General features: G+C 67.3%; 4 long non-coding RNA genes across 4 annotated transcripts; all 4 read right to left on the reverse strand.

Moving 5' to 3' along the window:
* Positions 1-3,427: 3,427 nt before the first annotated feature.
* Positions 3,428-5,896, reverse strand: LOC139590117 (uncharacterized). The gene is made up of 3 exons (XR_011679253.1): positions 5,139-5,896; positions 4,866-4,989; positions 3,428-4,700 (listed from the first exon to the last, which is right to left on the reverse strand). It is a non-coding gene; the product is annotated as an uncharacterized lncRNA (long non-coding RNA).
* Positions 5,897-7,948: 2,052 nt separating this feature from the next.
* Positions 7,949-9,558, reverse strand: LOC139590690 (uncharacterized). Its single transcript, XR_011679402.1, has 2 exons — positions 9,442-9,558; positions 7,949-9,276 (listed from the first exon to the last, which is right to left on the reverse strand). It is a non-coding gene; the product is annotated as an uncharacterized lncRNA (long non-coding RNA).
* Positions 9,559-12,524: 2,966 nt separating this feature from the next.
* LOC139590691 (uncharacterized) lies at positions 12,525-14,134 on the reverse strand. Its single transcript, XR_011679403.1, has 2 exons — positions 14,018-14,134; positions 12,525-13,852 (listed from the first exon to the last, which is right to left on the reverse strand). It is a non-coding gene; the product is annotated as an uncharacterized lncRNA (long non-coding RNA).
* Positions 14,135-17,100: 2,966 nt separating this feature from the next.
* Positions 17,101-18,710, reverse strand: LOC139590692 (uncharacterized). Its single transcript, XR_011679404.1, has 2 exons — positions 18,594-18,710; positions 17,101-18,428 (listed from the first exon to the last, which is right to left on the reverse strand). It is a non-coding gene; the product is annotated as an uncharacterized lncRNA (long non-coding RNA).
* Between the last annotated feature and the right edge of the window lie 3,859 nt (positions 18,711-22,569).

Genomic DNA, 22,569 nt, shown 5'->3' on the forward strand with positions numbered 1-22,569 from the left:
CTGGAAAAGCCCTTTGCCCAGAGGGCCCCTCGCGTCCCTCTTCAGCTCCAAGCTCGCTCTTGCCTCGCCGGTCCACTCTTGAGCTCGAAGACGCTGCCGCTCTTGCCTCGTCCTCCCACGGCTTCTGCCAATGCACGACGACACACTCAGGCCCGAGAAGCTCCAGACCCTGTGCCGGCAGGCAACCGCCACCCAACAGCCCCACAGGGACATCCCCAACCAGCCACCCACAGGTCCTGTCGCCGGCCCAAAAGCCTCACACACATCAGCTCCAAGCGGCTGCTCTTACCTGGCTGCTGCGCGCCTGAGCTCAAAGACGCCAAAGCTGAAGCTTGCTCTTGCCTCGCCGTTCCGCTCTTGAGCTCGAAGAGGCCGCTCCTGCGGCTCGCTCTTGCCTCGCTGTCCCATGGCTTCTGCAAACGTCGACCAGGACACAATCAGGCCTGAGGAGCTCCAGCTGCCAAAGGGAACCGCCACCCAACAGCCCCACAGCCTGATCCTCAGGCCACCAGCCACGCAGCCCCCCAGCTGCCCAAAAGCCTCCAACTTCAGCTTGACTCACCGTCGCGACGTCCGGCGCCGTCCCACGCCGCGCTGGGAGCCGGGCCCTCTGGGCAAATGAAGCTGGGCACGCAAGGCAGCGGCCAAGAGGCTGCACCCCTGCTTACAGGGGGCTCAAGCCGCTGCCTGGACTGCAAAGTGCCCGGGACTCCAGAGCACTGGCCCCCACTTACAGGGCGGCTCTGGTCCCCAAGGCCTATGGAGGCTCCTTCTCTCCAGTTGCGGGGCGCTCCCCACTAACGGGGCGGGCGCCCCACACGGGCTGCCAGCTGAAGGGAGCACAAAGGCTCCCAGACCCGCAGCCTGCTTACAGGCCGGTCCTCACCCAGGGAGCCACAAAGCTCGGCCTTCCCCCAAGGCAACAGGAACCTGACTCTAGAGTCAGGCGGTCGAGCTCACAGCCTAAAGCCGAGGGGCCCGAGGGGCCGCCAGCCCGGCCCTGAGGACAGGGAGGGCACACGCCCGGCCCCATGACTCCTGGCCCCACGCCTCTGAAAGACCGGGGCCAGGGACACCCGCCTGATTACAGGGGGTCCCTCCAACCGCCCGCCGAGGCCAGGGGACGCACAGAACCCCACTTACGGGGCCGCCCCCTGCTGCCCGGCACCCCCCAACAAGCTTACGGAGCACAGGCTCCGGCCTGCGCCCCACTTAGGGACAGGCCGGAGCCCGGCCGCAGCGCAGCACGGCAACACAGCCGTCTGCAAGCCCCGGGAGCCTCCTCTACGAGGCCGCCAGCCGTGTGGCGCCAGCCCGAAGCAGTGCCAAAGGCGGGAGCGTGCCCTGCGGCACAGCACTTCTGCACGCTGCCCCCAGGCAAAGGCCTGGGAGCGCTCCTTCCTGTTGCCTGGCTAAAGGAGCCTCCCCAGCCCTGCTTACAGGGACCTGGGCGGGGCTGCTCCTGGGGACAAAGGGTGCCGCCAAGGTCCTGACACGTGCCCCGAGTACAGGGCCCGCACGCTGGCAGCTCACCAGCGCTACCGGCAGCGTGGGGGCGCACCCTGGCCCTGGCTACAGGCGGCTCACGCTGCCCACGCTGCCGCTAAGCGGCTTCGCGCCGTCCTCAGAAAGCAGGGGCGAGGCCGGATGCTTTCCCCACCCGCGCGTTTTGGGCACCCGCCTGTGGCTGCACAGAGCTCCTCTTTCCCTCCTGGGAAGTCTAAGCTACACTGCTCTGTTTCTAAAGCACAAACACACTTCCTCACTCACACCAACTAAGGGGAAGACAGGGGAGGGCGAGGCAGGGGAGGGGGAGACAGTCCCAGAAGAGGGAGCAAGTTCTGTGCAGCCAACCTACTCTAGGGAGCCATTCCTAATGCTGAGCGGGAGAGGGAAGCATCAGACCCGCCAGTGCACTGAGAGGAGGCCGCAGGGGCCTCGACGCGCTGAAGCGCTTCAGGACCGGCACCAGGGACGCGGGCTGTGACACACACCCCGAGTACAGGGGGGTCACGCTGGCCAGGGGCCAGCAGCAGGCAGAAAGCTGCCGGGGCTGGGGTAAAGCCCTGCCCTGCTTACAGGGTAGCTGGGCTGGGGGCCGGGAGAGCTCTGTTTCCCCCCTGCGGTGCGGAGACAGGGGCACTCAGCCTCCTTTACAGGCTTGCCCCTCTCTCCGGGCAGCCAAAGGAGCACAAGGGCAAAAGGCCCAAGCACAGCAAAGACCAGCCCTGCACACAGGGCGGTCGCCCAGCGCAAAGCCAGCCGCGGCACCCTGAAGGCGCCCTGGCCTGGAAAAGCCCTTTGCCCAGAGGGCCCCTCGCGTCCCTCTTCAGCTCCAAGCTCGCTCTTGCCTCGCCGGTCCACTCTTGAGCTCGAAGACGCTGCCGCTCTTGCCTCGTCCTCCCACGGCTTCTGCCAATGCACGACGACACACTCAGGCCCGAGAAGCTCCAGACCCTGTGCCGGCAGGCAACCGCCACCCAACAGCCCCACAGGGACATCCCCAACCAGCCACCCACAGGTCCTGTCGCCGGCCCAAAAGCCTCACACACATCAGCTCCAAGCGGCTGCTCTTACCTGGCTGCTGCGCGCCTGAGCTCAAAGACGCCAAAGCTGAAGCTTGCTCTTGCCTCGCCGTTCCGCTCTTGAGCTCGAAGAGGCCGCTCCTGCGGCTCGCTCTTGCCTCGCTGTCCCGTGGCTTCTGCAAACGTCGACCAGGACACAATCAGGCCTGAGGAGCTCCAGCTGCCAAAGGGAACCGCCACCCAACAGCCCCACAGCCTGATCCTCAGGCCACCAGCCATGCAGCCCCCCAGCTGCCCAAAAGCCTCCAACTTCAGCTTGACTCACCGTCGCGACGTCCGGCGCCGTCCCACGCCGCGCTGGGAGCCGGGCCCTCTGGGCAAATGAAGCTGGGCACGCAAGGCAGCGGCCAAGAGGCTGCACCCCTGCTTACAGGGGGCTCAAGCCGCTGCCTGGACTGCAAAGTGCCCGGGACTCCAGAGCACTGGCCCCCACTTACAGGGCGGCTCTGGTCCCCAAGGCCTATGGAGGCTCCTTCTCTCCAGTTGCGGGGCGCTCCCCACTAACGGGGCGGGCGCCCCACACGGGCTGCCAGCTGAAGGGAGCACAAAGGCTCCCAGACCCGCAGCCTGCTTACAGGCCGGTCCTCACCCAGGGAGCCACAAAGCTCGGCCTTCCCCCAAGGCAACAGGAACCTGACTCTAGAGTCAGGCGGTCGAGCTCACAGCCTAAAGCCGAGGGGCCCGAGGGGCCGCCAGCCCGGCCCTGAGGACAGGGAGGGCACACGCCCGGCCCCATGACTCCTGGCCCCACGCCTCTGAAAGACCGGGGCCAGGGACACCCGCCTGATTACAGGGGGTCCCTCCAACCGCCCGCCAAGGCCAGGGGACGCACAGAACCCCACTTACGGGGCCGCCCCCTGCTGCCCGGCACCCCCCAACAAGCTTACGGAGCACAGGCTCCGGCCTGCGCCCCACTTAGGGACAGGCCGGAGCCCGGCCGCAGCGCAGCACGGCAACACAGCCGTCTGCAAGCCCCGGGAGCCTCCTCTACGAGGCCGCCAGCCGTGTGGCGCCAGCCCGAAGCAGTGCCAAAGGCGGGAGCGTGCCCTGCGGCACAGCACTTCTGCACGCTGCCCCCAGGCAAAGGCCTGGGAGCGCTCCTTCCTGTTGCCTGGCTAAAGGAGCCTCCCCAGCCCTGCTTACAGGGACCTGGGCGGGGCTGCTCCTGGGGACAAAGGGTGCCGCCAAGGTCCTGACACGTGCCCCGAGTACAGGGCCCGCACGCTGGCAGCTCACCAGCGCTACCGGCAGCGTGGGGGCGCGCCCTGGCCCTGGCTACAGGCGGCTCACGCTGCCCACGCTGCCGCTAAGCGGCTTCGCGCCGTCCTCAGAAAGCAGGGGCGAGGCCGGATGCTTTCCCCACCCGCGCGTTTTGGGCACCCGCCTGTGGCTGCACAGAGCTCCTCTTTCCCTCCTGGGAAGTCTAAGCTACACTGCTCTGTTTCTAAAGCACAAACACACTTCCTCACTCACACCAACTAAGGGGAAGACAGGGGAGGGCGAGGCAGGGGAGGGGGAGACAGTCCCAGAAGAGGGAGCAAGTTCTGTGCAGCCAACCTACTCTAGGGAGCCATTCCTAATGCTGAGCGGGAGAGGGAAGCATCAGACCCGCCAGTGCACTGAGAGGAGGCCGCAGGGGCCTCGACGCGCTGAAGCGCTTCAGGACCGGCACCAGGGACGCGGGCTGTGACACACACCCCGAGTACAGGGGGGTCACGCTGGCCAGGGGCCAGCAGCAGGCAGAAAGCTGCCGGGGCTGGGGTAAAGCCCTGCCCTGCTTACAGGGTAGCTGGGCTGGGGGCCGGGAGAGCTCTGTTTCCCCCCTGCGGTGCGGAGACAGGGGCACTCAGCCTCCTTTACAGGCTTGCCCCTCTCTCCGGGCAGCCAAAGGAGCACAAGGGCAAAAGGCCCAAGCACAGCAAAGACCAGCCCTGCACACAGGGCGGTCGCCCAGCGCAAAGCCAGCCGCGGCACCCTGAAGGCGCCCTGGCCTGGAAAAGCCCTTTGCCCAGAGGGCCCCTCGCGTCCCTCTTCAGCTCCAAGCTCGCTCTTGCCTCGCCGGTCCACTCTTGAGCTCGACGACGCTGCCGCTCTTGCCTCGTCCTCCCACGGCTTCTGCCAATGCACGACGACACACTCAGGCCCGAGAAGCTCCAGACCCTGTGCCGGCAGGCAACCGCCACCCAACAGCCCCACAGGGACATCCCCAACCAGCCACCCACAGGTCCTGTCGCCGGCCCAAAAGCCTCACACACATCAGCTCCAAGCGGCTGCTCTTACCTGGCTGCTGCGCGCCTGAGCTCAAAGACGCCAAAGCTGAAGCTTGCTCTTGCCTCGCCGTTCCGCTCTTGAGCTCGAAGAGGCCGCTCCTGCGGCTCGCTCTTGCCTCGCTGTCCCATGGCTTCTGCAAACGTCGACCAGGACACAATCAGGCCTGAGGAGCTCCAGCTGCCAAAGGGAACCGCCACCCAACAGCCCCACAGCCTGATCCTCAGGCCACCAGCCACGCAGCCCCCCAGCTGCCCAAAAGCCTCCAACTTCAGCTTGACTCACCGTCGCGACGTCCGGCGCCGTCCCACGCCGCGCTGGGAGCCGGGCCCTCTGGGCAAATGAAGCTGGGCACGCAAGGCAGCGGCCAAGAGGCTGCACCCCTGCTTACAGGGGGCTCAAGCCGCTGCCTGGACTGCAAAGTGCCCGGGACTCCAGAGCACTGGCCCCCACTTACAGGGCGGCTCTGGTCCCCAAGGCCTATGGAGGCTCCTTCTCTCCAGTTGCGGGGCGCTCCCCACTAACGGGGCGGGCGCCCCACACGGGCTGCCAGCTGAAGGGAGCACAAAGGCTCCCAGACCCGCAGCCTGCTTACAGGCCGGTCCTCACCCAGGGAGCCACAAAGCTCGGCCTTCCCCCAAGGCAACAGGAACCTGACTCTAGAGTCAGGCGGTCGAGCTCACAGCCTAAAGCCGAGGGGCCCGAGGGGCCGCCAGCCCGGCCCTGAGGACAGGGAGGGCACACGCCCGGCCCCATGACTCCTGGCCCCACGCCTCTGAAAGACCGGGGCCAGGGACACCCGCCTGATTACAGGGGGTCCCTCCAACCGCCCGCCGAGGCCAGGGGACGCACAGAACCCCACTTACGGGGCCGCCCCCTGCTGCCCGGCACCCCCCAACAAGCTTACGGAGCACAGGCTCCGGCCTGCGCCCCACTTAGGGACAGGCCGGAGCCCGGCCGCAGCGCAGCACGGCAACACAGCCGTCTGCAAGCCCCGGGAGCCTCCTCTACGAGGCCGCCAGCCGTGTGGCGCCAGCCCGAAGCAGTGCCAAAGGCAGGAGCGTGCCCTGCGGCACAGCACTTCTGCACGCTGCCCCCAGGCAAAGGCCTGGGAGCGCTCCTTCCTGTTGCCTGGCTAAAGGAGCCTCCCCAGCCCTGCTTACAGGGACCTGGGCGGGGCTGCTCCTGGGGACAAAGGGTGCCGCCAAGGTCCTGACACGTGCCCCGAGTACAGGGCCCGCACGCTGGCAGCTCACCAGCGCTACCGGCAGCGTGGGGGCGCGCCCTGGCCCTGGCTACAGGCGGCTCACGCTGCCCACGCTGCCGCTAAGCGGCTTCGCGCCGTCCTCAGAAAGCAGGGGCGAGGCCGGATGCTTTCCCCACCCGCGCGTTTTGGGCACCCGCCTGTGGCTGCACAGAGCTCCTCTTTCCCTCCTGGGAAGTCTAAGCTACACTGCTCTGTTTCTAAAGCACAAACACACTTCCTCACTCACACCAACTAAGGGGAAGACAGGGGAGGGCGAGGCAGGGGAGGGGGAGACAGTCCCAGAAGAGGGAGCAAGTTCTGTGCAGCCAACCTACTCTAGGGAGCCATTCCTAATGCTGAGCGGGAGAGGGAAGCATCAGACCCGCCAGTGCACTGAGAGGAGGCCGCAGGGGCCTCGACGCGCTGAAGCGCTTCAGGACCGGCACCAGGGACGCGGGCTGTGACACACACCCCGAGTACAGGGGGGTCACGCTGGCCAGGGGCCAGCAGCAGGCAGAAAGCTGCCGGGGCTGGGGTAAAGCCCTGCCCTGCTTACAGGGTAGCTGGGCTGGGGGCCGGGAGAGCTCTGTTTCCCCCCTGCGGTGCGGAGACAGGGGCACTCAGCCTCCTTTACAGGCTTGCCCCTCTCTCCGGGCAGCCAAAGGAGCACAAGGGCAAAAGGCCCAAGCACAGCAAAGACCAGCCCTGCACACAGGGCGGTCGCCCAGCGCAAAGCCAGCCGCGGCACCCTGAAGGCGCCCTGGCCTGGAAAAGCCCTTTGCCCAGAGGGCCCCTCGCGTCCCTCTTCAGCTCCAAGCTCGCTCTTGCCTCGCCGGTCCACTCTTGAGCTCGACGACGCTGCCGCTCTTGCCTCGTCCTCCCACGGCTTCTGCCAATGCACGACGACACACTCAGGCCCGAGAAGCTCCAGACCCTGTGCCGGCAGGCAACCGCCACCCAACAGCCCCACAGGGACATCCCCAACCAGCCACCCACAGGTCCTGTCGCCGGCCCAAAAGCCTCACACACATCAGCTCCAAGCGGCTGCTCTTACCTGGCTGCTGCGCGCCTGAGCTCAAAGACGCCAAAGCTGAAGCTTGCTCTTGCCTCGCCGTTCCGCTCTTGAGCTCGAAGAGGCCGCTCCTGCGGCTCGCTCTTGCCTCGCTGTCCCGTGGCTTCTGCAAACGTCGACCAGGACACAATCAGGCCTGAGGAGCTCCAGCTGCCAAAGGGAACCGCCACCCAACAGCCCCACAGCCTGATCCTCAGGCCACCAGCCACGCAGCCCCCCAGCTGCCCAAAAGCCTCCAACTTCAGCTTGACTCACCGTCGCGACGTCCGGCGCCGTCCCACGCCGCGCTGGGAGCCGGGCCCTCTGGGCAAATGAAGCTGGGCACGCAAGGCAGCGGCCAAGAGGCTGCACCCCTGCTTACAGGGGGCTCAAGCCGCTGCCTGGACTGCAAAGTGCCCGGGACTCCAGAGCACTGGCCCCCACTTACAGGGCGGCTCTGGTCCCCAAGGCCTATGGAGGCTCCTTCTCTCCAGTTGCGGGGCGCTCCCCACTAACGGGGCGGGCGCCCCACACGGGCTGCCAGCTGAAGGGAGCACAAAGGCTCCCAGACCCGCAGCCTGCTTACAGGCCGGTCCTCACCCAGGGAGCCACAAAGCTCGGCCTTCCCCCAAGGCAACAGGAACCTGACTCTAGAGTCAGGCGGTCGAGCTCACAGCCTAAAGCCGAGGGGCCCGAGGGGCCGCCAGCCCGGCCCTGAGGACAGGGAGGGCACACGCCCGGCCCCATGACTCCTGGCCCCACGCCTCTGAAAGACCGGGGCCAGGGACACCCGCCTGATTACAGGGGGTCCCTCCAACCGCCCGCCGAGGCCAGGGGACGCACAGAACCCCACTTACGGGGCCGCCCCCTGCTGCCCGGCACCCCCCAACAAGCTTACGGAGCACAGGCTCCGGCCTGCGCCCCACTTAGGGACAGGCCGGAGCCCGGCCGCAGCGCAGCACGGCAACACAGCCGTCTGCAAGCCCCGGGAGCCTCCTCTACGAGGCCGCCAGCCGTGTGGCGCCAGCCCGAAGCAGTGCCAAAGGCGGGAGCGTGCCCTGCGGCACAGCACTTCTGCACGCTGCCCCCAGGCAAAGGCCTGGGAGCGCTCCTTCCTGTTGCCTGGCTAAAGGAGCCTCCCCAGCCCTGCTTACAGGGACCTGGGCGGGGCTGCTCCTGGGGACAAAGGGTGCCGCCAAGGTCCTGACACGTGCCCCGAGTACAGGGCCCGCACGCTGGCAGCTCACCAGCGCTACCGGCAGCGTGGGGGCGCGCCCTGGCCCTGGCTACAGGCGGCTCACGCTGCCCACGCTGCCGCTAAGCGGCTTCGCGCCGTCCTCAGAAAGCAGGGGCGAGGCCGGATGCTTTCCCCACCCGCGCGTTTTGGGCACCCGCCTGTGGCTGCACAGAGCTCCTCTTTCCCTCCTGGGAAGTCTAAGCTACACTGCTCTGTTTCTAAAGCACAAACACACTTCCTCACTCACACCAACTAAGGGGAAGACAGGGGAGGGCGAGGCAGGGGAGGGGGAGACAGTCCCAGAAGAGGGAGCAAGTTCTGTGCAGCCAACCTACTCTAGGGAGCCATTCCTAATGCTGAGCGGGAGAGGGAAGCATCAGACCCGCCAGTGCACTGAGAGGAGGCCGCAGGGGCCTCGACGCGCTGAAGCGCTTCAGGACCGGCACCAGGGACGCGGGCTGTGACACACACCCCGAGTACAGGGGGGTCACGCTGGCCAGGGGCCAGCAGCAGGCAGAAAGCTGCCGGGGCTGGGGTAAAGCCCTGCCCTGCTTACAGGGTAGCTGGGCTGGGGGCCGGGAGAGCTCTGTTTCCCCCCTGCGGTGCGGAGACAGGGGCACTCAGCCTCCTTTACAGGCTTGCCCCTCTCTCCGGGCAGCCAAAGGAGCACAAGGGCAAAAGGCCCAAGCACAGCAAAGACCAGCCCTGCACACAGGGCGGTCGCCCAGCGCAAAGCCAGCCGCGGCACCCTGAAGGCGCCCTGGCCTGGAAAAGCCCTTTGCCCAGAGGGCCCCTCGCGTCCCTCTTCAGCTCCAAGCTCGCTCTTGCCTCGCCGGTCCACTCTTGAGCTCGACGACGCTGCCGCTCTTGCCTCGTCCTCCCACGGCTTCTGCCAATGCACGACGACACACTCAGGCCCGAGAAGCTCCAGACCCTGTGCCGGCAGGCAACCGCCACCCAACAGCCCCACAGGGACATCCCCAACCAGCCACCCACAGGTCCTGTCGCCGGCCCAAAAGCCTCACACACATCAGCTCCAAGCGGCTGCTCTTACCTGGCTGCTGCGCGCCTGAGCTCAAAGACGCCAAAGCTGAAGCTTGCTCTTGCCTCGCCGTTCCGCTCTTGAGCTCGAAGAGGCCGCTCCTGCGGCTCGCTCTTGCCTCGCTGTCCCGTGGCTTCTGCAAACGTCGACCAGGACACAATCAGGCCTGAGGAGCTCCAGCTGCCAAAGGGAACCGCCACCCAACAGCCCCACAGCCTGATCCTCAGGCCACCAGCCACGCAGCCCCCCAGCTGCCCAAAAGCCTCCAACTTCAGCTTGACTCACCGTCGCGACGTCCGGCGCCGTCCCACGCCGCGCTGGGAGCCGGGCCCTCTGGGCAAATGAAGCTGGGCACGCAAGGCAGCGGCCAAGAGGCTGCACCCCTGCTTACAGGGGGCTCAAGCCGCTGCCTGGACTGCAAAGTGCCCGGGACTCCAGAGCACTGGCCCCCACTTACAGGGCGGCTCTGGTCCCCAAGGCCTATGGAGGCTCCTTCTCTCCAGTTGCGGGGCGCTCCCCACTAACGGGGCGGGCGCCCCACACGGGCTGCCAGCTGAAGGGAGCACAAAGGCTCCCAGACCCGCAGCCTGCTTACAGGCCGGTCCTCACCCAGGGAGCCACAAAGCTCGGCCTTCCCCCAAGGCAACAGGAACCTGACTCTAGAGTCAGGCGGTCGAGCTCACAGCCTAAAGCCGAGGGGCCCGAGGGGCCGCCAGCCCGGCCCTGAGGACAGGGAGGGCACACGCCCGGCCCCATGACTCCTGGCCCCACGCCTCTGAAAGACCGGGGCCAGGGACACCCGCCTGATTACAGGGGGTCCCTCCAACCGCCCGCCGAGGCCAGGGGACGCACAGAACCCCACTTACGGGGCCGCCCCCTGCTGCCCGGCACCCCCCAACAAGCTTACGGAGCACAGGCTCCGGCCTGCGCCCCACTTAGGGACAGGCCGGAGCCCGGCCGCAGCGCAGCACGGCAACACAGCCGTCTGCAAGCCCCGGGAGCCTCCTCTACGAGGCCGCCAGCCGTGTGGCGCCAGCCCGAAGCAGTGCCAAAGGCGGGAGCGTGCCCTGCGGCACAGCACTTCAGCACGCTGCCCCCAGGCAAAGGCCTGGGAGCGCTCCTTCCTGTTGCCTGGCTAAAGGAGCCTCCCCAGCCCTGCTTACAGGGACCTGGGCGGGGCTGCTCCTGGGGACAAAGGGTGCCGCCAAGGTCCTGACACGTGCCCCGAGTACAGGGCCCGCACGCTGGCAGCTCACCAGCGCTACCGGCAGCGTGGGGGCGCGCCCTGGCCCTGGCTACAGGCGGCTCACGCTGCCCACGCTGCCGCTAAGCGGCTTCGCGCCGTCCTCAGAAAGCAGGGGCGAGGCCGGATGCTTTCCCCACCCGCGCGTTTTGGGCACCCGCCTGTGGCTGCACAGAGCTCCTCTTTCCCTCCTGGGAAGTCTAAGCTACACTGCTCTGTTTCTAAAGCACAAACACACTTCCTCACTCACACCAACTAAGGGGAAGACAGGGGAGGGCGAGGCAGGGGAGGGGGAGACAGTCCCAGAAGAGGGAGCAAGTTCTGTGCAGCCAACCTACTCTAGGGAGCCATTCCTAATGCTGAGCGGGAGAGGGAAGCATCAGACCCGCCAGTGCACTGAGAGGAGGCTGCAGGGGCCTCGACGCGCTGAAGCGCTTCAGGACCGGCACCAGGGACGCGGGCTGTGACACACACCCCGAGTACAGGGGGGTCACGCTGGCCAGGGGCCAGCAGCAGGCAGAAAGCTGCCGGGGCTGGGGTAAAGCCCTGCCCTGCTTACAGGGTAGCTGGGCTGGGGGCCGGGAGAGCTCTGTTTCCCCCCTGCGGTGCGGAGACAGGGGCACTCAGCCTCCTTTACAGGCTTGCCCCTCTCTCCGGGCAGCCAAAGGAGCACAAGGGCAAAAGGCCCAAGCACAGCAAAGACCAGCCCTGCACACAGGGCGGTCGCCCAGCGCAAAGCCAGCCGCGGCACCCTGAAGGCGCCCTGGCCTGGAAAAGCCCTTTGCCCAGAGGGCCCCTCGCGTCCCTCTTCAGCTCCAAGCTCGCTCTTGCCTCGCCGGTCCACTCTTGAGCTCGAAGACGCTGCCGCTCTTGCCTCGTCCTCCCACGGCTTCTGCCAATGCACGACGACACACTCAGGCCCGAGAAGCTCCAGACCCTGTGCCGGCAGGCAACCGCCACCCAACAGCCCCACAGGGACATCCCCAACCAGCCACCCACAGGTCCTGTCGCCGGCCCAAAAGCCTCACACACATCAGCTCCAAGCGGCTGCTCTTACCTGGCTGCTGCGCGCCTGAGCTCAAAGACGCCAAAGCTGAAGCTTGCTCTTGCCTCGCCGTTCCGCTCTTGAGCTCGAAGAGGCCGCTCCTGCGGCTCGCTCTTGCCTCGCTGTCCCGTGGCTTCTGCAAACGTCGACCAGGACACAATCAGGCCTGAGGAGCTCCAGCTGCCAAAGGGAACCGCCACCCAACAGCCCCACAGCCTGATCCTCAGGCCACCAGCCACGCAGCCCCCCAGCTGCCCAAAAGCCTCCAACTTCAGCTTGACTCACCGTCGCGACGTCCGGCGCCGTCCCACGCCGCGCTGGGAGCCGGGCCCTCTGGGCAAATGAAGCTGGGCACGCAAGGCAGCGGCCAAGAGGCTGCACCCCTGCTTACAGGGGGCTCAAGCCGCTGCCTGGACTGCAAAGTGCCCGGGACTCCAGAGCACTGGCCCCCACTTACAGGGCGGCTCTGGTCCCCAAGGCCTATGGAGGCTCCTTCTCTCCAGTTGCGGGGCGCTCCCCACTAACGGGGCGGGCGCCCCACACGGGCTGCCAGCTGAAGGGAGCACAAAGGCTCCCAGACCCGCAGCCTGCTTACAGGCCGGTCCTCACCCAGGGAGCCACAAAGCTCGGCCTTCCCCCAAGGCAACAGGAACCTGACTCTAGAGTCAGGCGGTCGAGCTCACAGCCTAAAGCCGAGGGGCCCGAGGGGCCGCCAGCCCGGCCCTGAGGACAGGGAGGGCACACGCCCGGCCCCATGACTCCTGGCCCCACGCCTCTGAAAGACCGGGGCCAGGGACACCCGCCTGATTACAGGGGGTCCCTCCAACCGCCCGCCGAGGCCAGGGGACGCACAGAACCCCACTTACGGGGCCGCCCCCTGCTGCCCGGCACCCCCCAACAAGCTTACGGAGCACAGGCTCCGGCCTGCGCCCCACTTAGGGACAGGCCGGAGCCCGGCCGCAGCGCAGCACGGCAACACAGCCGTCTGCAAGCCCCGGGAGCCTCCTCTACGAGGCCGCCAGCCGTGTGGCGCCAGCCCGAAGCAGTGCCAAAGGCGGGAGCGTGCCCTGCGGCACAGCACTTCTGCACGCTGCCCCCAGGCAAAGGCCTGGGAGCGCTCCTTCCTGTTGCCTGGCTAAAGGAGCCTCCCCAGCCCTGCTTACAGGGACCTGGGCGGGGCTGCTCCTGGGGACAAAGGGTGCCGCCAAGGTCCTGACACGTGCCCCGAGTACAGGGCCCGCACGCTGGCAGCTCACCAGCGCTACCGGCAGCGTGGGGGCGCGCCCTGGCCCTGGCTACAGGCGGCTCACGCTGCCCACGCTGCCGCTAAGCGGCTTCGCGCCGTCCTCAGAAAGCAGGGGCGAGGCCGGATGCTTTCCCCACCCGCGCGTTTTGGGCACCCGCCTGTGGCTGCACAGAGCTCCTCTTTCCCTCCTGGGAAGTCTAAGCTACACTGCTCTGTTTCTAAAGCACAAACACACTTCCTCACTCACACCAACTAAGGGGAAGACAGGGGAGGGCGAGGCAGGGGAGGGGGAGACAGTCCCAGAAGAGGGAGCAAGTTCTGTGCAGCCAACCTACTCTAGGGAGCCATTCCTAATGCTGAGCGGGAGAGGGAAGCATCAGACCCGCCAGTGCACTGAGAGGAGGCCGCAGGGGCCTCGACGCGCTGAAGCGCTTCAGGACCGGCACCAGGGACGCGGGCTGTGACACACACCCCGAGTACAGGGGGGTCACGCTGGCCAGGGGCCAGCAGCAGGCAGAAAGCTGCCGGGGCTGGGGTAAAGCCCTGCCCTGCTTACAGGGTAGCTGGGCTGGGGGCCGGGAGAGCTCTGTTTCCCCCCTGCGGTGCGGAGACAGGGGCACTCAGCCTCCTTTACAGGCTTGCCCCTCTCTCCGGGCAGCCAAAGGAGCACAAGGGCAAAAGGCCCAAGCACAGCAAAGACCAGCCCTGCACACAGGGCGGTCGCCCAGCGCAAAGCCAGCCGCGGCACCCTGAAGGCGCCCTGGCCTGGAAAAGCCCTTTGCCCAGAGGGCCCCTCGCGTCCCTCTTCAGCTCCAAGCTCGCTCTTGCCTCGCCGGTCCACTCTTGAGCTCGACGACGCTGCCGCTCTTGCCTCGTCCTCCCACGGCTTCTGCCAATGCACGACGACACACTCAGGCCCGAGAAGCTCCAGACCCTGTGCCGGCAGGCAACCGCCACCCAACAGCCCCACAGGGACATCCCCAACCAGCCACCCACAGGTCCTGTCGCCGGCCCAAAAGCCTCACACACATCAGCTCCAAGCGGCTGCTCTTACCTGGCTGCTGCGCGCCTGAGCTCAAAGACGCCAAAGCTGAAGCTTGCTCTTGCCTCGCCGTTCCGCTCTTGAGCTCGAAGAGGCCGCTCCTGCGGCTCGCTCTTGCCTCGCTGTCCCGTGGCTTCTGCAAACGTCGACCAGGACACAATCAGGCCTGAGGAGCTCCAGCTGCCAAAGGGAACCGCCACCCAACAGCCCCACAGCCTGATCCTCAGGCCACCAGCCACGCAGCCCCCCAGCTGCCCAAAAGCCTCCAACTTCAGCTTGACTCACCGTCGCGACGTCCGGCGCCGTCCCACGCCGCGCTGGGAGCCGGGCCCTCTGGGCAAATGAAGCTGGGCACGCAAGGCAGCGGCCAAGAGGCTGCACCCCTGCTTACAGGGGGCTCAAGCCGCTGCCTGGACTGCAAAGTGCCCGGGACTCCAGAGCACTGGCCCCCACTTACAGGGCGGCTCTGGTCCCCAAGGCCTATGGAGGCTCCTTCTCTCCAGTTGCGGGGCGCTCCCCACTAACGGGGCGGGCGCCCCACACGGGCTGCCAGCTGAAGGGAGCACAAAGGCTCCCAGACCCGCAGCCTGCTTACAGGCCGGTCCTCACCCAGGGAGCCACAAAGCTCGGCCTTCCCCCAAGGCAACAGGAACCTGACTCTAGAGTCAGGCGGTCGAGCTCACAGCCTAAAGCCGAGGGGCCCGAGGGGCCGCCAGCCCGGCCCTGAGGACAGGGAGGGCACACGCCCGGCCCCATGACTCCTGGCCCCACGCCTCTGAAAGACCGGGGCCAGGGACACCCGCCTGATTACAGGGGGTCCCTCCAACCGCCCGCCGAGGCCAGGGGACGCACAGAACCCCACTTACGGGGCCGCCCCCTGCTGCCCGGCACCCCCCAACAAGCTTACGGAGCACAGGCTCCGGCCTGCGCCCCACTTAGGGACAGGCCGGAGCCCGGCCGCAGCGCAGCACGGCAACACAGCCGTCTGCAAGCCCCGGGAGCCTCCTCTACGAGGCCGCCAGCCGTGTGGCGCCAGCCCGAAGCAGTGCCAAAGGCGGGAGCGTGCCCTGCGGCACAGCACTTCAGCACGCTGCCCCCAGGCAAAGGCCTGGGAGCGCTCCTTCCTGTTGCCTGGCTAAAGGAGCCTCCCCAGCCCTGCTTACAGGGACCTGGGCGGGGCTGCTCCTGGGGACAAAGGGTGCCGCCAAGGTCCTGACACGTGCCCCGAGTACAGGGCCCGCACGCTGGCAGCTCACCAGCGCTACCGGCAGCGTGGGGGCGCGCCCTGGCCCTGGCTACAGGCGGCTCACGCTGCCCACGCTGCCGCTAAGCGGCTTCGCGCCGTCCTCAGAAAGCAGGGGCGAGGCCGGATGCTTTCCCCACCCGCGCGTTTTGGGCACCCGCCTGTGGCTGCACAGAGCTCCTCTTTCCCTCCTGGGAAGTCTAAGCTACACTGCTCTGTTTCTAAAGCACAAACACACTTCCTCACTCACACCAACTAAGGGGAAGACAGGGGAGGGCGAGGCAGGGGAGGGGGAGACAGTCCCAGAAGAGGGAGCAAGTTCTGTGCAGCCAACCTACTCTAGGGAGCCATTCCTAATGCTGAGCGGGAGAGGGAAGCATCAGACCCGCCAGTGCACTGAGAGGAGGCCGCAGGGGCCTCGACGCGCTGAAGCGCTTCAGGACCGGCACCAGGGACGCGGGCTGTGACACACACCCCGAGTACAGGGGGGTCACGCTGGCCAGGGGCCAGCAGCAGGCAGAAAGCTGCCGGGGCTGGGGTAAAGCCCTGCCCTGCTTACAGGGTAGCTGGGCTGGGGGCCGGGAGAGCTCTGTTTCCCCCCTGCGGTGCGGAGACAGGGGCACTCAGCCTCCTTTACAGGCTTGCCCCTCTCTCCGGGCAGCCAAAGGAGCACAAGGGCAAAAGGCCCAAGCACAGCAAAGACCAGCCCTGCACACAGGGCGGTCGCCCAGCGCAAAGCCAGCCGCGGCACCCTGAAGGCGCCCTGGCCTGGAAAAGCCCTTTGCCCAGAGGGCCCCTCGCGTCCCTCTTCAGCTCCAAGCTCGCTCTTGCCTCGCCGGTCCACTCTTGAGCTCGACGACGCTGCCGCTCTTGCCTCGTCCTCCCACGGCTTCTGCCAATGCACGACGACACACTCAGGCCCGAGAAGCTCCAGACCCTGTGCCGGCAGGCAACCGCCACCCAACAGCCCCACAGGGACATCCCCAACCAGCCACCCACAGGTCCTGTCGCCGGCCCAAAAGCCTCACACACATCAGCTCCAAGCGGCTGCTCTTACCTGGCTGCTGCGCGCCTGAGCTCAAAGACGCCAAAGCTGAAGCTTGCTCTTGCCTCGCCGTTCCGCTCTTGAGCTCGAAGAGGCCGCTCCTGCGGCTCGCTCTTGCCTCGCTGTCCCGTGGCTTCTGCAAACGTCGACCAGGACACAATCAGGCCTGAGGAGCTCCAGCTGCCAAAGGGAACCGCCACCCAACAGCCCCACAGCCTGATCCTCAGGCCACCAGCCACGCAGCCCCCCAGCTGCCCAAAAGCCTCCAACTTCAGCTTGACTCACCGTCGCGACGTCCGGCGCCGTCCCACGCCGCGCTGGGAGCCGGGCCCTCTGGGCAAATGAAGCTGGGCACGCAAGGCAGCGGCCAAGAGGCTGCACCCCTGCTTACAGGGGGCTCAAGCCGCTGCCTGGACTGCAAAGTGCCCGGGACTCCAGAGCACTGGCCCCCACTTACAGGGCGGCTCTGGTCCCCAAGGCCTATGGAGGCTCCTTCTCTCCAGTTGCGGGGCGCTCCCCACTAACGGGGCGGGCGCCCCACACGGGCTGCCAGCTGAAGGGAGCACAAAGGCTCCCAGACCCGCAGCCTGCTTACAGGCCGGTCCTCACCCAGGGAGCCACAAAGCTCGGCCTTCCCCCAAGGCAACAGGAACCTGACTCTAGAGTCAGGCGGTCGAGCTCACAGCCTAAAGCCGAGGGGCCCGAGGGGCCGCCAGCCCGGCCCTGAGGACAGGGAGGGCACACGCCCGGCCCCATGACTCCTGGCCCCACGCCTCTGAAAGACCGGGGCCAGGGACACCCGCCTGATTACAGGGGGTCCCTCCAACCGCCCGCCGAGGCCAGGGGACGCACAGAACCCCACTTACGGGGCCGCCCCCTGCTGCCCGGCACCCCCCAACAAGCTTACGGAGCACAGGCTCCGGCCTGCGCCCCACTTAGGGACAGGCCGGAGCCCGGCCGCAGCGCAGCACGGCAACACAGCCGTCTGCAAGCCCCGGGAGCCTCCTCTACGAGGCCGCCAGCCGTGTGGCGCCAGCCCGAAGCAGTGCCAAAGGCGGGAGCGTGCCCTGCGGCACAGCACTTCTGCACGCTGCCCCCAGGCAAAGGCCTGGGAGCGCTCCTTCCTGTTGCCTGGCTAAAGGAGCCTCCCCAGCCCTGCTTACAGGGACCTGGGCGGGGCTGCTCCTGGGGACAAAGGGTGCCGCCAAGGTCCTGACACGTGCCCCGAGTACAGGGCCCGCACGCTGGCAGCTCACCAGCGCTACCGGCAGCGTGGGGGCGCGCCCTGGCCCTGGCTACAGGCGGCTCACGCTGCCCACGCTGCCGCTAAGCGGCTTCGCGCCGTCCTCAGAAAGCAGGGGCGAGGCCGGATGCTTTCCCCACCCGCGCGTTTTGGGCACCCGCCTGTGGCTGCACAGAGCTCCTCTTTCCCTCCTGGGAAGTCTAAGCTACACTGCTCTGTTTCTAAAGCACAAACACACTTCCTCACTCACACCAACTAAGGGGAAGACAGGGGAGGGCGAGGCAGGGGAGGGGGAGACAGTCCCAGAAGAGGGAGCAAGTTCTGTGCAGCCAACCTACTCTAGGGAGCCATTCCTAATGCTGAGCGGGAGAGGGAAGCATCAGACCCGCCAGTGCACTGAGAGGAGGCCGCAGGGGCCTCGACGCGCTGAAGCGCTTCAGGACCGGCACCAGGGACGCGGGCTGTGACACACACCCCGAGTACAGGGGGGTCACGCTGGCCAGGGGCCAGCAGCAGGCAGAAAGCTGCCGGGGCTGGGGTAAAGCCCTGCCCTGCTTACAGGGTAGCTGGGCTGGGGGCCGGGAGAGCTCTGTTTCCCCCCTGCGGTGCGGAGACAGGGGCACTCAGCCTCCTTTACAGGCTTGCCCCTCTCTCCGGGCAGCCAAAGGAGCACAAGGGCAAAAGGCCCAAGCACAGCAAAGACCAGCCCTGCACACAGGGCGGTCGCCCAGCGCAAAGCCAGCCGCGGCACCCTGAAGGCGCCCTGGCCTGGAAAAGCCCTTTGCCCAGAGGGCCCCTCGCGTCCCTCTTCAGCTCCAAGCTCGCTCTTGCCTCGCCGGTCCACTCTTGAGCTCGACGACGCTGCCGCTCTTGCCTCGTCCTCCCACGGCTTCTGCCAATGCACGACGACACACTCAGGCCCGAGAAGCTCCAGACCCTGTGCCGGCAGGCAACCGCCACCCAACAGCCCCACAGGGACATCCCCAACCAGCCACCCACAGGTCCTGTCGCCGGCCCAAAAGCCTCACACACATCAGCTCCAAGCGGCTGCTCTTACCTGGCTGCTGCGCGCCTGAGCTCAAAGACGCCAAAGCTGAAGCTTGCTCTTGCCTCGCCGTTCCGCTCTTGAGCTCGAAGAGGCCGCTCCTGCGGCTCGCTCTTGCCTCGCTGTCCCGTGGCTTCTGCAAACGTCGACCAGGACACAATCAGGCCTGAGGAGCTCCAGCTGCCAAAGGGAACCGCCACCCAACAGCCCCACAGCCTGATCCTCAGGCCACCAGCCACGCAGCCCCCCAGCTGCCCAAAAGCCTCCAACTTCAGCTTGACTCACCGTCGCGACGTCCGGCGCCGTCCCACGCCGCGCTGGGAGCCGGGCCCTCTGGGCAAATGAAGCTGGGCACGCAAGGCAGCGGCCAAGAGGCTGCACCCCTGCTTACAGGGGGCTCAAGCCGCTGCCTGGACTGCAAAGTGCCCGGGACTCCAGAGCACTGGCCCCCACTTACAGGGCGGCTCTGGTCCCCAAGGCCTATGGAGGCTCCTTCTCTCCAGTTGCGGGGCGCTCCCCACTAACGGGGCGGGCGCCCCACACGGGCTGCCAGCTGAAGGGAGCACAAAGGCTCCCAGACCCGCAGCCTGCTTACAGGCCGGTCCTCACCCAGGGAGCCACAAAGCTCGGCCTTCCCCCAAGGCAACAGGAACCTGACTCTAGAGTCAGGCGGTCGAGCTCACAGCCTAAAGCCGAGGGGCCCGAGGGGCCGCCAGCCCGGCCCTGAGGACAGGGAGGGCACACGCCCGGCCCCATGACTCCTGGCCCCACGCCTCTGAAAGACCGGGGCCAGGGACACCCGCCTGATTACAGGGGGTCCCTCCAACCGCCCGCCGAGGCCAGGGGACGCACAGAACCCCACTTACGGGGCCGCCCCCTGCTGCCCGGCACCCCCCAACAAGCTTACGGAGCACAGGCTCCGGCCTGCGCCCCACTTAGGGACAGGCCGGAGCCCGGCCGCAGCGCAGCACGGCAACACAGCCGTCTGCAAGCCCCGGGAGCCTCCTCTACGAGGCCGCCAGCCGTGTGGCGCCAGCCCGAAGCAGTGCCAAAGGCGGGAGCGTGCCCTGCGGCACAGCACTTCAGCACGCTGCCCCCAGGCAAAGGCCTGGGAGCGCTCCTTCCTGTTGCCTGGCTAAAGGAGCCTCCCCAGCCCTGCTTACAGGGACCTGGGCGGGGCTGCTCCTGGGGACAAAGGGTGCCGCCAAGGTCCTGACACGTGCCCCGAGTACAGGGCCCGCACGCTGGCAGCTCACCAGCGCTACCGGCAGCGTGGGGGCGCGCCCTGGCCCTGGCTACAGGCGGCTCACGCTGCCCACGCTGCCGCTAAGCGGCTTCGCGCCGTCCTCAGAAAGCAGGGGCGAGGCCGGATGCTTTCCCCACCCGCGCGTTTTGGGCACCCGCCTGTGGCTGCACAGAGCTCCTCTTTCCCTCCTGGGAAGTCTAAGCTACACTGCTCTGTTTCTAAAGCACAAACACACTTCCTCACTCACACCAACTAAGGGGAAGACAGGGGAGGGCGAGGCAGGGGAGGGGGAGACAGTCCCAGAAGAGGGAGCAAGTTCTGTGCAGCCAACCTACTCTAGGGAGCCATTCCTAATGCTGAGCGGGAGAGGGAAGCATCAGACCCGCCAGTGCACTGAGAGGAGGCCGCAGGGGCCTCGACGCGCTGAAGCGCTTCAGGACCGGCACCAGGGACGCGGGCTGTGACACACACCCCGAGTACAGGGGGGTCACGCTGGCCAGGGGCCAGCAGCAGGCAGAAAGCTGCCGGGGCTGGGGTAAAGCCCTGCCCTGCTTACAGGGTAGCTGGGCTGGGGGCCGGGAGAGCTCTGTTTCCCCCCTGCGGTGCGGAGACAGGGGCACTCAGCCTCCTTTACAGGCTTGCCCCTCTCTCCGGGCAGCCAAAGGAGCACAAGGGCAAAAGGCCCAAGCACAGCAAAGACCAGCCCTGCACACAGGGCGGTCGCCCAGCGCAAAGCCAGCCGCGGCACCCTGAAGGCGCCCTGGCCTGGAAAAGCCCTTTGCCCAGAGGGCCCCTCGCGTCCCTCTTCAGCTCCAAGCTCGCTCTTGCCTCGCCGGTCCACTCTTGAGCTCGACGACGCTGCCGCTCTTGCCTCGTCCTCCCACGGCTTCTGCCAATGCACGACGACACACTCAGGCCCGAGAAGCTCCAGACCCTGTGCCGGCAGGCAACCGCCACCCAACAGCCCCACAGGGACATCCCCAACCAGCCACCCACAGGTCCTGTCGCCGGCCCAAAAGCCTCACACACATCAGCTCCAAGCGGCTGCTCTTACCTGGCTGCTGCGCGCCTGAGCTCAAAGACGCCAAAGCTGAAGCTTGCTCTTGCCTCGCCGTTCCGCTCTTGAGCTCGAAGAGGCCGCTCCTGCGGCTCGCTCTTGCCTCGCTGTCCCGTGGCTTCTGCAAACGTCGACCAGGACACAATCAGGCCTGAGGAGCTCCAGCTGCCAAAGGGAACCGCCACCCAACAGCCCCACAGCCTGATCCTCAGGCCACCAGCCACGCAGCCCCCCAGCTGCCCAAAAGCCTCCAACTTCAGCTTGACTCACCGTCGCGACGTCCGGCGCCGTCCCACGCCGCGCTGGGAGCCGGGCCCTCTGGGCAAATGAAGCTGGGCACGCAAGGCAGCGGCCAAGAGGCTGCACCCCTGCTTACAGGGGGCTCAAGCCGCTGCCTGGACTGCAAAGTGCCCGGGACTCCAGAGCACTGGCCCCCACTTACAGGGCGGCTCTGGTCCCCAAGGCCTATGGAGGCTCCTTCTCTCCAGTTGCGGGGCGCTCCCCACTAACGGGGCGGGCGCCCCACACGGGCTGCCAGCTGAAGGGAGCACAAAGGCTCCCAGACCCGCAGCCTGCTTACAGGCCGGTCCTCACCCAGGGAGCCACAAAGCTCGGCCTTCCCCCAAGGCAACAGGAACCTGACTCTAGAGTCAGGCGGTCGAGCTCACAGCCTAAAGCCGAGGGGCCCGAGGGGCCGCCAGCCCGGCCCTGAGGACAGGGAGGGCACACGCCCGGCCCCATGACTCCTGGCCCCACGCCTCTGAAAGACCGGGGCCAGGGACACCCGCCTGATTACAGGGGGTCCCTCCAACCGCCCGCCGAGGCCAGGGGACGCACAGAACCCCACTTACGGGGCCGCCCCCTGCTGCCCGGCACCCCCCAACAAGCTTACGGAGCACAGGCTCCGGCCTGCGCCCCACTTAGGGACAGGCCGGAGCCCGGCCGCAGCGCAGCACGGCAACACAGCCGTCTGCAAGCCCCGGGAGCCTCCTCTACGAGGCCGCCAGCCGTGTGGCGCCAGCCCGAAGCAGTGCCAAAGGCGGGAGCGTGCCCTGCGGCACAGCACTTCAGCACGCTGCCCCCAGGCAAAGGCCTGGGAGCGCTCCTTCCTGTTGCCTGGCTAAAGGAGCCTCCCCAGCCCTGCTTACAGGGACCTGGGCGGGGCTGCTCCTGGGGACAAAGGGTGCCGCCAAGGTCCTGACACGTGCCCCGAGTACAGGGCCCGCACGCTGGCAGCTCACCAGCGCTACCGGCAGCGTGGGGGCGCGCCCTGGCCCTGGCTACAGGCGGCTCACGCTGCCCACGCTGCCGCTAAGCGGCTTCGCGCCGTCCTCAGAAAGCAGGGGCGAGGCCGGATGCTTTCCCCACCCGCGCGTTTTGGGCACCCGCCTGTGGCTGCACAGAGCTCCTCTTTCCCTCCTGGGAAGTCTAAGCTACACTGCTCTGTTTCTAAAGCACAAACACACTTCCTCACTCACACCAACTAAGGGGAAGACAGGGGAGGGCGAGGCAGGGGAGGGGGAGACAGTCCCAGAAGAGGGAGCAAGTTCTGTGCAGCCAACCTACTCTAGGGAGCCATTCCTAATGCTGAGCGGGAGAGGGAAGCATCAGACCCGCCAGTGCACTGAGAGGAGGCCGCAGGGGCCTCGACGCGCTGAAGCGCTTCAGGACCGGCACCAGGGACG

This window comes from Agelaius tricolor, unplaced genomic scaffold (genome assembly GCF_023055355.1).
Source record: "Agelaius tricolor isolate 1412-34295 unplaced genomic scaffold, bAgeTri1.0.p SCAF_5, whole genome shotgun sequence".
NCBI classification, from domain to species: domain Eukaryota; kingdom Metazoa; phylum Chordata; class Aves; order Passeriformes; family Icteridae; genus Agelaius; species Agelaius tricolor.